Source organism: Priapulus caudatus, unplaced genomic scaffold, assembly GCF_000485595.1.
Source record: "Priapulus caudatus unplaced genomic scaffold, Priapulus_caudatus-5.0.1 Scaffold77, whole genome shotgun sequence".
In the NCBI taxonomy this organism is placed as follows: domain Eukaryota; kingdom Metazoa; phylum Priapulida; class Priapulimorpha; order Priapulimorphida; family Priapulidae; genus Priapulus; species Priapulus caudatus.
In genome coordinates, this window is record NW_014577138.1 from 56,699 (window position 1) to 70,581 (window position 13,883).

Below are 13,883 nucleotides of genomic sequence, written 5' to 3' on the forward strand. Positions count from 1 at the left end.
TCCATTCTTTGGCATCCAATCCAAACTCCATTGCGCTGCCTCTAATTCAAACAAGAGCCGCAGAGCCGTCTGGGCTCACTCTGAGCAGGTCTGTTGAGCCTACGATTATAAAGCGTAAAATTTCAGTCGTGGCGTAGTACCACATGTTTAGCGCGCAGAATATGCAGACACGCAGTTGCCGTACACATCATCTGTTATGCGACACAGCCCACTATCGCAGATGGAGGGTGCGGGGGAGGGGTGGGGAAGGGGCGGGGGGAGGGAAAGGGGGAGTGGAAGGGGAGTGGGGGGAGGGGCTCTAATAGCCAAAAGTCAGTTCACTCTCTGTAAACACGTCAACAAATTCCAGTCGTTTAACCCTCCTCTGAGGTCAAACAGCGTGATCCTGACACTTAACTCTTCGCATGTCAGCCCCAGAAGGACATTTCATGGTTACCTTTCATAAAGCGATAAAAATGCTAGGTCACCGCTGAAATAAAAAAAATTTTCAATCGCGATCGTCAGACCACTTCCTCAGAAAAGGGTCTAAAATCTGCCCTGCTGCCCATTGACCTTTGACCCGGCTGACCTCCAATTTCGCACAGTGATGGCTTTTCCTACCATGATGCCTATTACACCGACTATACGAGCCTAGGTCGCAGCCGTTTTAGTATTTGCTGCCGCAATTACTGCATCTTCCTCGCTTATACCTTAAGGTTAAGGAGTGGAATGTTCCCCTTCTTTTATCACCCTCTTGCATCTGTTGACCTTTAGACCCCAAGCTTCGAACATCCCAACTCGTTTTGAACGATCCCCCCAACGACCCGAAATATCGTGACCGATTACGTCGAGTCTGGTATTTGGATTGATGGCCAAAGAATGGAGAATCGTGTCGTACGTTTTAGTCTGTATCTCCGGATTGCGGGTGTATACGAGGAAACTATTTCGCACGATGCTAGGCGAATGTACTGTGTCCGATTTGAGCTCAAGTTGGATGAGTTACGCATAGTAAATCATAGGTATTATAAGGCTAGTAAATGACGAATTTCCCTTGTTTATTGATGTCACACTCCTTCCCTATTATCTACTCCTGATAATAATCTACACAGTACACACACAAAGCTGCCCAGAGGTGCCATCTATCAAATCAATTGCCAGGGTATGGAAAATTTGACCAAATTTCACCTGCAACCCTGAATGTATCTAAAACTCAATAGCAGGTATGACTAAAATCAAATAGAACTACATGTACAATATTAATTTCTAACCACAATGCTAATACCAACCAGATCTATATCTATAAGTATAACTTCCATTATGGACAAAATCCAAAAGCGCTAGCCAAAAACTCATGGTAGACATTTTTAGCTATAAATGGCTGAGAACAATCATCAAATTAACCAAGTGACATGTGTACCGGAGTGCATCATATAGATGTCTATATTATGTGCTCCTGATCTGTGTTCATGTTACCTGTAAAAACTAACGAAAAAGTCACAAAAGTGAAAAATCCTGTCCTGTAAAAATTTCAGGATAGAATTTCTACTAGCACGTAATTGAAATTAATTTGATGGTACTAAACCATTGAGGTTTTATGGTAATTAAATGTTATCTTAAATAGTTTAATTTAAGGACCAAAACTATGCTGTGTGAAACAGTGACTGCATTGTGATTGTCAAAAGTAAAAACAGCTGGAAATTAAAACGATCATTTCTCAAATAAATCGAAAAATTAATCAAATTCAACAAGTTTAGAATCACCTATCAGCGTACATATTACCGATTACTTCGGCATAAAATTTATTAGTTCCGGCTGTTACGGGCTATAAAAGAGTAAATGAACAGCAAACGTGCATCTGCTATCTTTAGATTCGTGATAATGGAGTGTTCAAACGGTCCCACAAAACAAGTGCACATAGTAATGTGATGCAAATATTTATAGACTAGTACCCAACTCGAAATGTATATAAAGGTAATTAACCTAGTGTAGTACAAGTAGAGACAGGCTTCCAGTCTCGCTGGAGCAAAAATCACACACTAGGTTTGTTGGCATATATGTAAACAATCTAATTTGAAATGCAGACCTGTGCCATACCTCCTAGCCATTTCACGGGACAAAAATATAGGAAATATATAGGAGGTTATCCTTTAAAATATAAGAGAAATAAAAGAATTTTGAGGAATTGAGCTGAAGCTGTGCACACATTCACCCTACAACGTTGGCTCCTGGAAGGTCTCTAAGTTGAAACAATTGAGATACTCACAGTAGGATAGTTTGGGACCCTGCAAATGTGTTTTCGTATATATGCTAAATTAATCTGGGGTGCTAAACTAGGCTTAGGCCAATTTTTTAGAGGTAAACTTGTGTATTACACATGGCAATTAAGTTATCTACAGCACAGGCGATTGCACAAAGACGGAATGCATGTACGTCTGGAAGTGTGCTCACTGCTTAACTTAGCCATTTTCATGGTTCTGACAGGGTGCGAAATTAACGGGAGTCCGGAGTCAAATACTCCCCGATTTACTGCCGGACTCCCTGATTTGACAGATATATGCAGGAGTCCGTGTGACTCCCTGAAAATTTTGCCATAGTGGGTTAGAACTTAGATCTATACTAACCATTTTAGTTCATTAGTCCACAGGACTGGTAAAAGAAAAAATGTACTAGTCCTTCCAAGATTCTACTAGTCCTGCCGAAGGACTCTTACTAGGAGCATAGCGACGAGTAGTGTTGTTAATCGGTTGTAATTTCGTAATCGATCATCGGTTGGACCCAAGTAACCGATGATCGGTTACAATCGGTTACTCGGGGTGTTGAATGCCTGCGTGTGCGTAACGTCGTGTGCATGTACGTGTGTGCATGTATATGCTTGTTTAGACAGCATATAAAATCCCTAGTGTGTCCTAGGCTTTAGCCCCTCAACAGGAAGTAACTACGGCGAATGTCGGGTGATTCCCGAACTAAAATAGCGATGATATCTCTGATTCTCATCACTTTTCCAAGTTTTCATGTTCAAGTTTTACATTTATTTCGATTTTTTTCTTTTTTCTTTTTCGATGAAATCGATTACGGATTTTGATAACCAAGCGCTTGGTTCGAGCCACTGTTCAATCGATAATCGATATCATAAGTATAACAGTATAATCGATGATCGTGACATCACTAGCGACGAGCATTGTGATTTGCCAGGAGGTAGGTGGGGTAGGAGGGTGGAGCCCCCTTCTGCTAGGGGGTACAGTGGGTCTCCACCAGGGTAAAAGGGATGTCCGCCAGAAAGGTTTTGTAAAAGACATTCAATTGTATAAAATATACGTAACTTTGATATGGATTATAAGATAAAATTTAAATTAAATTAAATTTTAATTCAAAAATAAAATTTCGGCCCCCTTTGATGAGGAATCTGTGGATCCGTCAGTTATCACAGCAAGAAATTTGGCCTCATTTATAGCTCCAAACTGTTCCCGGCGCCTTGTATCGGCTATATCGCCGTAATGAACCTCTGGCAGGCCTTGTCGGTGAGGTAAGTGCTGCCGACATCTAACCCCTTGGCCTTGTCAAGCTGGCACAGCTTGACGTAATCGGTGTAGGGCCTGCCGTTTTTTCCAATAGCATGTGCATTTCTAATTAGGACATTCAGTTTTGCTATTGAGGCCTTGTTCATTAAAGTTAGTGTTTTTGCCCCCGCTGTTTCGTGAACAGGCATGGTCCTTGCATTTCTTTTTGCTATTCATGACCTTTCTGTGCCCCTCGGAAGCATCATGCGCTTAACAGTTTCCAAACGATAGTTTGTAGTGCCGGTAAAAAAACTACCAGACATACAGCCTGCACCACAGGTCATACCCTTGCCCTTGGCCGGGTCGCGTGATTTTTTCCCCCACTCAGATAGTAGCATTAATTTGCATAAGCGGCGCTCATTGGCTGTTGCCATGCTATGGCACTAAACAAAGACGCCGATTGGCTCCATTTGACACTTTTACCGTTAATTCTATAACAGTGAACTCATCGTGGAAAAGCTTTGTCAATGTACAGCAAGAAATATAGCTGACTATCCAGCTTTACATGTAAGTTTCATTACGGATTTCCATGAATAAAAACGAAAGCAATAGCACATACTGTATATAGTATGATACTGTAGTACTGACTGTGATAATGGGCTCATAAATCTTCACAACTCACCACGCGCAAAACCGCCAGCCAATCAGCGCCGCTTATGCAAATTAATGCCACTATCTGAGTGGGGAAAAAAATCACGCGGCCGGGTCATACTCTAGCCACGGGTATGACGATTTCCACGCTGGCTGGAACGTACGCATCCTTTTTGTCTTATCATAGACACGCTGGCCATCTAATTTCTCCTCCTGTGACTTACGTTTGTTAGGTGGAGGACGAGCTCCATCCAAATACATTCCCATAACAACCTTGATCTGTTAGTATTGGATAAGGATGTACCTACTACTACAGGGTTTCTTATACATAAGAGGCACAGTGGCGCACCGCCCTTGTCAAATTTAACATCGCCGTTGTGAAAATGTTCCTGTATTTACTGATAAGTATATCCTGTATCTTTATATACCTATAAGTATATCAATACATCCTGTATTTGAATCAATCATGCGCATTTTTTTTCCCAAACTGGCCATTACCTCCTTTGTCTAATTTTCCCTCAGAAGAAACCCTGTACTACGTACTATGCTTCACTACTTGTATCACTACAATAGATAACTATTTGTATCGACAGCTTCAAGTAAAACACACATGCGATGTGGTTGTGATGTAAATACCTCGCTATGAGCGTATATAAACTGATTAGTTGTGTCATTTATACAATCAGACCATTTGTTCTATGTTGACAGCTACTGTCAAGCGATCAATCGGTAGACTGGTTCGTGGCCCCATTGTTTTTAACAATGTTTGTACTGTCATAGGGTCTAGCGTGCGTAGAGCGTGCTAGCGTCTACTTGTACTAGCGCGTCTATTAAACAGGGAAAGCTTGTTGATGGCAATGAGTTATATATATATATCGCTCTTTGGATCTTGGTTGAGAAAAGCTGCCGCCGGGGACTATAGTAAAATCGATGGGAGGATGGGAAATTGGGACGGGGAAAATAACTATTCCGCAAGAGTAACGGCTATGGGGCATTTACTAGTCCTTCTTATTTTTTACTAGTCTCGGACTAACGGACTAGCGTTAGTGTCGAACCCTGCATACTAACTAGTTCGTTCCAGAGCATGGCCTTTCGGAATTACCGTATTTTTCCAGCAAATGTCCAAAGAAAATTTGGCAGACGTGCAAACGCATGAATCTTCAAAATTAGCACATGTGCGTTATTGTTACTATCTTTAATTTTGAACTTCAGACTGCGTACTCCCTCATTTTGCCGTGGACTCCCCTCTTTTTGAGGGCAGGGAGTCCGTTGGACTCCCTTGTTCAAAGGTTAATTTCTACCCCTGTTCTGAGCTATCACGATAAAGTGGATGGAAACTACGGACAGTATTTATAATTTTTCATGCATGATTAGGCCTAGTTACTAGGGCTGTAACGATACACAAGCCTCTCGATTCGATCCGTATCTCGATATTAGCCTCTCGATTCGATTCTTCTATTTGATTCCCAAAATATTAAAATGTTATCTTATTTTTTATATTTTCATTATTTTGCAATACAAACTCTTAAGGATACTCTCCACGTTGTGCATGAAATTTCATAGAATTTTCGTTTTCAACTTTATTCGATGGCTAACACTATGTGCCACCTGTGTACATGTTCATTTCTCCATATAACGGTACATGTGAACCGTCAGAGCGCTTTTGCTTGCCCGCGTACATGTGTAGTAAGCAGCGGCTGACGTCATTATGACGTCAGACACATGATACAACCAGCATTTTCACGATATTCACTGAGCCAGTATCCATCAACATCAGGAGTAGATAATAGGGAATTCCCTATTATCTACTCCTGCTCAACATCAACCCTGCTACAGCTGTACTACTACCCTGATCCAATAAGTATCCCACAAGAGCCTAAAATAGTTCTCACACCTCGCAACGCACCTTACATAAGGCACGCGTTTGTTGACAGCGACTTCAGGGTTCGCGCCATTTGCATGAATTTGCGTTGCTCACCTCGTAATTTCTCAGAATTTCTCAAGGTGCATGGAACATTTTACCAATTTAGTGGTGTCAGTTAGTCATGGATATGTCGCAGTAAGTACTAACAATAGATATACCACATACGTTCACCCATTTTGCACACAGGCGGTCACTCATTGTGAAAAATAGAAAAACACTTATTTCTCTGTTTCGATTTCTGACATAGTAGCCGATGTATAAATGGATATTTCTCTGTGATTACAACTCGGATTAATTTAATTTTACACTCGTTTTAATGGTAACATATTGTGGTAAAGAAGTGCGTCAGGGATTGTTATTAAGTGCCGTACTTTATTAGTTATGCCTCTTTATTCGCTAAAATTTTCTATTTTAACACACAACTTGATTTTTAAGGAGTTTTTTCCAGTTTTCTCGGTAAATATGAAAATTAAAAAAAAATCCTGACGCACTATTTTGGTCCATGTTGTGCTTAACATGTGGCAAAAATTTTGTATTCTCACTCTTTCTGGTAGTTGAGAAATATCCAAAATACCATTTTCACATAAAAATTCAAAATTTGTGTGGTAACATTAGGTGCTGGAAATTTCATAATTTTTTTTGTCTTGAGCATAGAGATATCTCCTCTATAAATAAAACAAGTGATTGATTCGATTCATTCGCCAATAAACGTTTAATCTTCACTAGAGCAATACCCGTGCACAACGTGGAGAGTATCCTTAACCAACTATTACATTCTTTCTTTTTTCTCAATTTTATTTAACAAAATAACTTTATTTAACAAAAAAACTGCAGCCTAGACTGGTCCGCGCTCGACAAGCAGTGTAACGCAAGCAGTCACAACTAACTGCAGCCCTGTAAACATATTAGCGATGTGCTGTAGCCGCTGATTAGCTGACTGGCGAGTCAGGACTATTGACCAATCAGAGCGAGCGTCTCATACACGCTTCGGCCGATGCACACAGTATGAAGTACTAGCGGGTTGGATCGGATCGAAAATACGGGAAAAAGTATCGAGGATCGGATCGAGGGAAGAGAATCGCGATTCGATTCGATTTCGGTGGATCGTTACAGCACTACTAGTTACTATTTTAGTATTGGCCGTGGCTACGCGACCGGTTCCGGACTAGGAGCCGCTAGGCTACGCGTCCGGACATCCATCTCACAGTGATCTTGCGACACGTACACGCATGATTGCGTAACGGGACGCTCTGCTGATTGCCGTGTGTGTGTGTGTGTGTGTGTGTGTGTGTGTGTGTGTGTGTGTGTGTGCGTGCGTGAGAGAGAGAGATAGAGATAGAGCTAGAGGTTTGTGTGTGTGTGTGTGAGAGAGAGAGAGAGATCGAAAGAGAGATAGAGACAGAGAGATGAGAGAAGAGAGACGAGAGAAAGAGAAAGAGAAGAGACGAAGAGAGAGAGAGCGGAGCGACGAGAGAGCAGAAGAGAGAGCTAGAGTGTGTGCTGGTGAGAGGAGGCGCAGGCGAGGGCCAGGGACGGGAGGGACGGGCAGAAGGGAGGGAGAGCGGGAGATGAGAGAGAGAGAGAGAGCAGTGAGACGTGAGACCGACCGACGAGAGACGAGCAGACGCAGAGACGACGACCGCAGAGAAGAGAGCCGCAGAGGAGAAGCAGACGAGAAGAGAAGAGGCCACCACGCAGACCGCAGAAGAGACCGCCGCAGCAGAGACGAGAGCAGAGAAGACGAGAGAGCAGACGCAGACCGACCGGCACCGCAGAGACCGCGACCGCAGACCGCAGCACGAGCAGACCGAAGAGCCCCCACGACGCAGCGCAGAGACACACGCCGACCCGCAACCTATGGGGCCAACGGCATGAAAACTGCACAAAGGATAACGACGGCGAGCACGTCGCGATGAATTCTACCTTTACGCGCCTAACGCTCCAGCCTGAAGGAGCCGCTCCTTCCCCCCCAACTTTCATGTCATAATCGTCGTCCCGCATCACTCACGCCCTCAAGGGGAGGCTTGAACCCAACCTCAACCCAGCCGCTTAGACGTATTATTGTGATCACTTTTCGGCAATCCAGCCAGGCCGCTCCTTGCGCAATCATGCGTGTAACGCCATGTCGCACAATCACTGTGTGAGTGGGATGTGGATGCTTTAGCCTGGAATAGGCCAACCGGGTTTTTTCCGGGACGCGTAGGCCCCACCATATCTGTCATTAATTTAAACACAGTGGCTATATGCCTGGTCAGCCGCGTAGATATCTGAACGGCTGCCGGGCAACGGTCCTTCGATTTCCTAAATGCCGCAGTTATTATTTTATAGCCGTTATCTTCAAGTAAACAAACGGGTCTACGGGTTAGGTTGACGTTAGGATTAGGTTCAGGGTAGGTTTTAGGGCCTTACAGTTCTAAGGGTTTTTTGTCTAGGCTTACTTTAGCGGTTAAAGGTTAGAGTTAGGCGTTACAGAACCTGCCGGGCATCTTCTTCAGCGAAACGCAAGACGTCGCCCGGCTGCCGGGCCCAATACCAAGCCGTCTTCAATTTTAACGCTTGCCTAATGCCCACTACAACAAGCGATCCAGTCCAGTTTAGACCTCACCATTTTTTCACGCCAACCTTTAATACATGATGCCAAATATAGTATCACTCTACCTCCCCTTACATGATTAGATTCAGGCAGACGAACTACTAGTAACTACATCTAACCCTAACCACTTGTTCTCTGTGGGCAGTGGGCGCTGATACGCGCCTAGACCTGAACCTTACTTCTAGTCCAGCTCAGTACTACTCACCTATACTATAGCCCCGCACACGCGCTGCTACAGTATAGCAGGCGCGTTCAAGGAACAGAGAAATGATGCCAAGACCGGGGCTAGACGGCTAAGACCGCACTTCTAGACAATCTACAAGCCAAACACAATTTTCAATAATAACATACCCGCTCAAAATATAATCACTCAGGCGGATGATTAAACACACACTGTTCTACTGTAAAACATCCGCAGGGTTATTTCTCGTCACCCTTGGGAAAATGGTTCTAGCTCTACATGTACCAACCTGCGTAACATGCCAATACTAGACAAATAAGCTGTTCCTACTTAATTGGTCTTTTTAAGAACCGTATTTCACCGGCCAAAATCGCTGTTTCGCTGGCTCTTCCCGGCAACTGGCGTTTGGCCCGGCAGTGCCCACAGTTCACAAATACATAAAATACGGTCCACCAATTTTTGTTTATACAACAATTTAATACGAACGTAATCGCATTAAAATTTAGGCCTATAATATGTATCTATCAGACTTTAGACATCTTTCAGAGAATATTACTTTTTATCAATAGCAATTAGCAGGCAATATTTGGTATTAATCCGCGCTTTTATGTTTCTCTATTCCTCTAGCGCCCAATCTAGTCGTAAAACGTAAAAAACCACAAACTCACACCCAAGCTGAAAACATGCTTGTCATGTGAAGCAGAGTCAAAGAAGTAAGAGCCCTCCAATAAGGGTTCCCTATTTAAGGCCTATTTACACGAATGCGTTCCTAGACGTACGTCCAGGATCTTATCAGATTTGCCACGGTACGTCTAGGACCGCAACGGGTGAATCTGTTGTACAGGTAAGTTTTGGACCGTACGTCCAGGATGAGAACAATATATAACAACATCAGGAGTCAGATAATAGGAATATATCGTTATTTCCTAATTATCTAACCTCTTGATATACATGTACAAGATGTGGTGTGTGTTGTGTGTGTGTGTGTGTAGTGTTGTGCCTGTGGGTGTGTGTGGTGCGTGTGCGTGCGCGTGTGCTGTGCGTGGCTGTGGGTGTATGTGCGTGTGTGTGTGCATGTACGCTACCCACACACCTCAGGCAAGACGCGCACGCACATCGCATGTGTACGTGTGTGTGCGTGTGTGTGGTTGTGCGTGGCGTGCGTGCGTGCGTACGCGCGCCAATCGCATGTGTGTGGTGCGTGTGTGTGCGTGCGTGCGTGCGTGCGTACGCGCGCATACGCATCGTGTGTGTGTGCGTGTGTGTGCGTGCGTGACTCACACACATACAACGGAGAGACTTAACGAGAGAGGCGTGCTGCTTTGCCGACAATTTTAAACAGCGGCTGTGTCCATGGCACAGGCCGTAACGCAGGCAGGAGGGGCAGCAGGGGCAGGTTGCCGAGCCCCTAGACCCCAACAGAGATTTTTCAGAGTATGGACAAATAAGGGCAACCGAAGGGCGCGATGGCAGAAGTACCTTTGCCCCCCTAACAAGAAATTTCAACTGCGTAATTTGCCCCCCACTACAGATAATATTCCTGCGTACGGCCTATGTCCATGCAACAGTTCAACACACACACACACACCCAAACCAACACACACACCACAGACACACACACACCGAACACGCACGCAAGGCACGCCACGCACGCACACGCACGCGCACCGCGCGCGCAACACAACACACACACAACACACACGACTGGCGCGCACACACACACACACACACACACAACACACACACACGCGCGCGAGCGACACACAACACACGAGTACAAGCACGCAACACACACACAGCACGCACACACCACACGGGTCTTGTCGTCTTTGCACACGCAACAGCGCACAGCACACACCCCACCTGCGCGCGCGGCGCAACACCGACGCGCGCGAGACCACATCACACCACAGAGAGAACACACCAAACACACACGACACACACCACCCACACACCAGCCACATGGCCATCACACACACACCGCAGCCACACAGCTGACACACACACACATACACAGGCACACACAACACACCACCGCACACACACAACACACACCACACCACACGACACCCCGCCCAACACACCCACACAACACCGCCACGCACACGCGCCACCACACGCGGCAACGCACACGCCGACACACGCCACACACACACACCCTGACCGCCCCCCGGCACGGGCGCCACAACACACAACACACAGCACACTACTTTTATTGGTAATTGTCCTGAGTGGAACATTCCACAGTGACGATTCAATCTCGATACACACTGTTAATCGCGAAGGACCACACACAACGTGACCCAATCTCACACACACCTGAGTTGGTTCGGTTCTTGCGTCTGGGTTTTACGATGTCTCGGAATGAAACATCACACACACAACTGCGTCCGTGCAATGCCGAATATCGCAACGGTTCAATAACCATTGTAGTCCGTACCGCATAGCTTTTTACACGGTGCGTTTTGGAGTAATATGCGTCTGGCCGTAACGTCCTAAGGACCGTACGTCCAAAAACGCCATCGTGTAAATAGGCATGTCCCCAGGTTACTATCGGAGGGCAACCCTGGGTACGGTTTTTTCGATAATCTCGGAACGTGACCGCTGGTAACTATCTGAATATGGTTAGGGTTAGGGTTAGGAGTAGCGTAGCGACCCCTCACACAGACCTCGTTACGTGGAGTAGGCTTAAGGTACCGGGACATCCACAACCGGTAGATAGGTTTTAGCTAGTAGGCCCCTACCCAGGGGTACCGTTCGGTATATCGACCCGTAACCGCAGGGTACCTCCGATAGTACCACCCCGCCCCCCGGCCGTACCCACTGGCGTCATAGCCCCCCATCGTCAACAGAAGTAGATCAGCAAGTACCTTACTTACCTATTTCTACTCTGTCAAGGGTTCTGAATATAGCTAAGACTATAATTTGAATGTATATAGGGGAGACCGGGGGCAACAATTGTTAACACAGGGGCCCCCCCCCCCCCCCCCGGCGCCCCCAGCCCGCCCACACCCCCCGCCCCCCCTCCTCCTCCCTACCCCCAGCACTCCCCCCGGACCACCGCGCGCCCCAACCCGCCCCTCTTCTCTCCCCCATCCCTACCCGCCCCCCCCCCAAATGTAACAGAGGCCCTCATTGCCCTAATAGAAACGTGCTATTATATTGTATACGCTATCTTCACAGCGCATGCACAATTTCATTGCCCCCACATGCTGTCCTGAGGATAGGAACAGGCTTACGCATCGAAGGAACATTGACAGCCAAACATCGTTTTTTTTAGCAGTAAGTAAATCTCGAATTACCTAATGTTTTTTTTCTGGCAAATTATGCTACTTGAGCTATACACTGTCATTTGTATATCATAAAAAAATAGGTTTTTAGGCCTGTATTTGGTAAAAGTTTCATTGACGAATATTAATGCTAAGATACAAAAACAGCCCCCAAATTATGGCCGTTTCCTCGGGGCAAATGTAACAACGCTTTACAATTGCCCTCGGCATGTATAAAAAGTATGTGTTTTACAAAATGTGTTTTGTTTATAGGCAAAAAAGTAGCCTATCTATAAGCTCAGACATGAGAACTACATAACTTTGAATTATGGGTCTGTAAATATGTTTTGTTCACAAGGCAATAAGTAGCCTATTTATATATTTTATTCCATATGGTAAATGAGTCAGCAACATTCGTCATAGTTTATTAAATTATTATTGTGGTTCTATAAATTGCTGTTTAATTGTTGAAAATCTGTCCAACGTGTCACCTTTATAAACAAGTGCCGCGGAGTGACAGCGCTCATCTAACGTCTACTGCGGTGACTCTGTGGTGGAGTGGTGGATTCTAGTAAACCCTGTTAGTCCCAAATGTGTTCACATACACGCCTAAACAGTGGAATGCACAGGGATGGTATCAGGAACCTTCTCAAAGGAATGTTAGTTGGGATCGTTTGAAAGTTGCCGACGAGATGGCGCGTACGTTTAAGTGTCTTCAGATTAAAAGGATGGAAGCTCTCATCGTACGTAGCAGCAACAACTATTTTGGCAAGACAGAATAGGTAAGACACTCATCCATTTACCTACGCAAGCCTACAGGCTGCAAATTGCAATAGAGAGCTGCCACCTGTAACCAATTAACGCAGGCAAAAACTACACAGTACTATCACCAACACATGCACTGGCAGATAGCCACTGGCAGTGGCATACGTTACATGTACCATACTGACAGTACAGAATGCCATAAAAATTATACGATTTAAGGAACATAAACCTTCTTTAACCAAATTTAGCTTTTGAAATTTCCCTGTGACATTGTAGCCTCATACATCCAGGGCTGTATAGATTCACTAGCAAACCCGGCAGTCAAATTCTTTTTAACAGACAGTCAACAAATCCATGTTTAACCCTCTCTTGAGGGTCAAAAGGTTATCTGACACTTACTCTTCGCATGTCAGCAGAAAGTAGATTTCATGGTCCTTTCAATAATATGCCCATAAAAATGCTAAGGTCACCGCTGAAACAAAAAAGCTTTTCCAACGTCGTCCGTCAGACATCATGTCCTCATAAAATGTCTAAAATCTGCCTCTGTGCCCATTGACCTGTGACCTCCCAATTTCGGCACTAGTGTGGCTTTTCCTACCATGATGCTATACACCACAACTATCACGAGCTAGTCGAGCCGTTTAGATTTGTGCCGCAATTCTGCATTTCTCCCTATACCTAAAGTTAAGGAGTGAATGTTCCCCTTCTTTACACCTCTTGACCTTTGACCTTTGACCCCCGCTTCGACATCCCAACTCGTTTTGACGATCCCCCCAATGTGCCGAATATCGTGACCGTACGTCGAGCGTTAAGATTTGTGCCCAACTGTTGACAGACGGACGGACGGACGGACGACGGACAATCATGCGATTCTACAGCTGCATCTGACTATGTCAGATGAGCTAAAAATATAAAAAATCTTTTTGAGGGATATGATTTGTTGGTACAATTGTATGTGTTACAATTGCCCCGTGTTGTGGGCAAATGTACCACTTGACTTCCAGTTGAAAATCTCTCTCAACAA